The 3,904-nt window shown below is 36.7% G+C and overlaps 1 pseudogene; it reads right to left on the reverse strand.

The window, feature by feature from the left end:
- Positions 1–643: 643 nt before the first annotated feature.
- On the reverse strand, positions 644–2,144 carry LOC111369193 (annotated as a pseudogene).
- Between the last annotated feature and the right edge of the window lie 1,760 nt (positions 2,145–3,904).

The raw sequence follows: 3,904 nt of genomic DNA on the forward strand, positions 1-3,904 counted from the left end.
ATTCGTTACATTGAACAACTTTAATGTTTAGTTATTTGGACAGTATTTGTTTTTATATTGATTGAAATTAACTTACATTTGCTGATTTGATTGATAATGTTTAGTTACTAGTTCGTAATCGATTCAACTTTACTTGGACTCTTTAATCTTTAACTTTTTTGCGATTATGGGTTTCAGGCGGGGTAAGAGGATAAAGCTACAAAACTCGGGAAAAGGCGCGGTGCATTTAGAGGTAATAGGAGAAAGTAACATGGCTGTACAAACACAATAAAAGTAACATGGCTGTACAAACACAATAATAGTGCTTTTAATGAGCAATTACCTGAGATGCCGTGAATGTAAGATACTAAGAGTGAACGGTGCCATGCTTGATAAGGCACCGAAGGGTCCCCAGTCTTTGAACTAGGATAGCGATAGAAGTAATGCATGAAGTTGACACTGCTACTCAACTATCTATCATGATTGAGAAACCACAGGTGTGTAAAAATATCAATATAGATGATTCTATGGGCAAGCAGGGTAGAACTTCAGGTTGATTGACGGGAATTAGTGAAGCAGGTTGAGAAGTAGACCGGAAAGTAGTATAACGATTCAATTCTTGAAGTTATTTTAAGGAAATTTGATGAACAAAATACCTCAATGCTTTAATACAGACAAATAAACTGGCTATCTGCAATGTTTATGCCTACATAGAAAAAACTAGCATATATTGCAAGGCTAATTATTCCAATTATGCAAAAAGGAAAAAAAGTGCTGAAAACATCAAGAAATTAAAAAGGCACTAATGCAATTATAGTTCAACGGGAATTTAAATTTCTGTTTCATCTTCACATTCCATGAGAGTTTGGACAATTGAAGCCATCATGGGGCGCTTGCTTCTGTTTTCCGGCGCTTGCTTCTGTTTTCCTCTACGCAAGATAGTCCTATTTCTACCAATGTTGCTGCCTGCTTTCTGCTAAATCGCCTGTCCAATCTTGGATCTACTATGCTGTCTACCCAATAGGGGTTTCCACACTGAATTCTTTCTTTCACTATCCTGCCAAAACTTTTAAGTGGATTTCTTGGTCATCGGTATCGTCTACAGCCCAATTCGAGAGCTTAATTCCCTTTATCATCTCCAGGACTACAACCCCATAGCTATAGACATAGACTTTTGCAGTGATTGGATGGTTTAGAGCCCACTCTGGAGCCATATAGTATTTGATATTTCTGAACCAGGGCAATCTCTCCGGGACAGCTTTGCTAGCCCAAAATCTGCTATCTTGGGTTGTAACTCACCATCAAGAAGAATATTTTTAGGCTTCACATCACAATGGATTACCCATTCCAGACATTCATTGTGGAGGTAGGCCAAACCTTTAGCTGTACCTAACGCCACTGCACATCTTTGCTTCCATCCCAAAAAATTTGAGTTCAAAAGATGTTTATCAAGAGACAGGTTGTTGACATATTCATATACTAAGAATCGCTGTCTCCCTTCTGAACAAAATCCCCACATTCTCACAATATTCATATAATTGATCTCTCCTATGGTTCTGATCTCTGCCAAGAACTCATCTTGTCCTTGAAACACATCTCCCAGTCTCTTCACTGCCATCACCCTATCATCTGCCAAAATGCCCTTATAAACAATGCCGGAGCTTCCTTGGCCTAGCTCTTCCCTGAAATTATTGGTTGCTTTCTTCAGTACACCGGAGCTAAACCTCTTGAACTGGCTGGATATCATGAAATATCCAGCTTCAACCGACGCTGGAAAAACCATGTTTCCTGAATAGAAACCACAAGCCTACTACAATAAATATTAGAGGGCCCCGCAAAATGAGTAGATATACACCCACCTCTCCGTCGTTATTGTGAAATCATACATAGAAAGTGAACCTACAAGAATTTCTGCTTCACGAGATTCACACATTGTGCTGGAACCATTAAAAATTGATGGTTTGGATACTTGCATTCTGTTGGGAAGTTTAATGTACGTACTTCCAGGAAAATCTGGAGACATAAGGCCATTGAAAAGTTCACTTTTTACATTGCAACGTCCTGCTCCCCATGTCTTGTAGGTAAATGCATTGCAATGGGAATCTCCCAAACAGAGTTCCCGGCAAGCTTCCAGTGTAATATCTGGTTTGAAATCAAAATCAGACCCAAAGTAATCTATGTGGGGAACCTCCACAAAATTTACTCGCGAATTCAAGAGGCTTTCTCTGAATGCAGGCTTACAACCACCACTCCAGTCACTTGGATTTTTTACTTCATATCCAGAAGTACATATACACTTGGATTTCGGTGCATAAATACATATTGCATATCTTCCACACACTTCATGTACTTGACAAGGTTGTGAAATTGCTTGCCACATTATCATCCATAGCCCTGCTGAATTAATCAAACTATAGATTCTAAGATTCCCATCATTATCTAATGTTAACCTTCTTTTTATTCCAAATCCTTTATCAGAAGCATTGGCTTGAAAATGATCACTTGCTTGAAACGTGCCCATATCATCTAAAACTGCTCTTCTGCTACTATTGTAGTTGGTTCTTCCAATTTCGTAGATACCAAGTCCAGGATATGGCCAGTAGACGCTAGATGTTTCAGGGCTATCAGAGATCAACGTCAAAACATTGTCACTACCAAAATATCAATTGAAGTGACCTGATTCGAAGCTTCCTTTTCCTAAGGATGATAACAATCTTTTGTCCTTGGTCAATATTTGAGAAGGTAAAAGTGTATCAGTAGGAACATAAACTTCGATTTAACCCTTTTTTTTTTTTAATAAAAAAATAGACTTTCTATCAATCACATATTGCCAACTTGGATGATGTGCACAATGATGTACAAAAAGAGTGTACAATTGGCTTTATTCAAAGAGGAATATGGAAAACAAGTTTTCTTAGCACTACACGAGTAGCGATAAGGCCGTTAAGATGCCCTGGTATATGCCTTCGCAGAACTGTTTATGGGTGTAGGATTTTATCCACGTCCTGCAATGACTAGGAAAGTATTTTAGCCTTTTTGCATGTGAAGCCCCTCAATTTTCATCAAAAGTGAAATAAAATTCAAGACTTTTTCTGATGTTTCAAAAAGGACTTGATTGGACCTATATAATTAAGCTTTAACAATGGGATTACAATCAAGTTGACCCAAGATCGTACAATACATTATTAGTTTTCAGTCATTCCACTAAAGACAAGAAACTGAACTCTTAAATTATACAAAAAAAAAAAAACAGAAATATTTCAATTCCCTACAATTACATCCTTTCAGCTTGTCAACTTTATGTTATCCCCACCTAACGTTGAATAATTAGATCTTGGCTAAAATGATCATTTTGTCCTTCTAATTCTGTTCTCACTTAAGCTCGATTTTTCTTTAATAGTTTCTTTATGATAAAATAATAAAAATGATTTTGCCATTATTAAATATAGGGTAACAGATTTTGGGCACGAACACATGCTCATTACTTTAAATCGTACCAGTTCTCAAAGCACTGGATCATATCAATTAATCTCACACATTGTCACAACAAATAACATCGTGTTCACTAATAGTGACCACTAGTCCCTCGCAAATTTAGATAATCCATAGGATAATCGTGTGTAATTTAATTTATACTCTCAGTCATGATAGAAAAAATAATCTAGACACGAGGATCTTGTCTAATACACTCCCAAAGGGTACTAGTGTCAATACTCAACGAAAATTAGAGGTGACCTGACATGCAAGGAGAAGAGTAAGTGATGTTTCAACTATAATGTAAAACAATGGTAATTATATAATGATGTGCTCTTATGTGATTACACGAGATTTATTATAGGTTCTATGTACATTTATAAGTTATGTAGAATAAAATGTTGCTACTAAATAAATGGATACGATTGGAGTAGTCGGGATATAACATAAT

The sequence above is a fragment of the Olea europaea genome, chromosome 20 (genome assembly GCF_002742605.1).
Source record: "Olea europaea var. sylvestris chromosome 20, O_europaea_v1, whole genome shotgun sequence".
NCBI lineage: Eukaryota > Viridiplantae > Streptophyta > Magnoliopsida > Lamiales > Oleaceae > Olea > Olea europaea.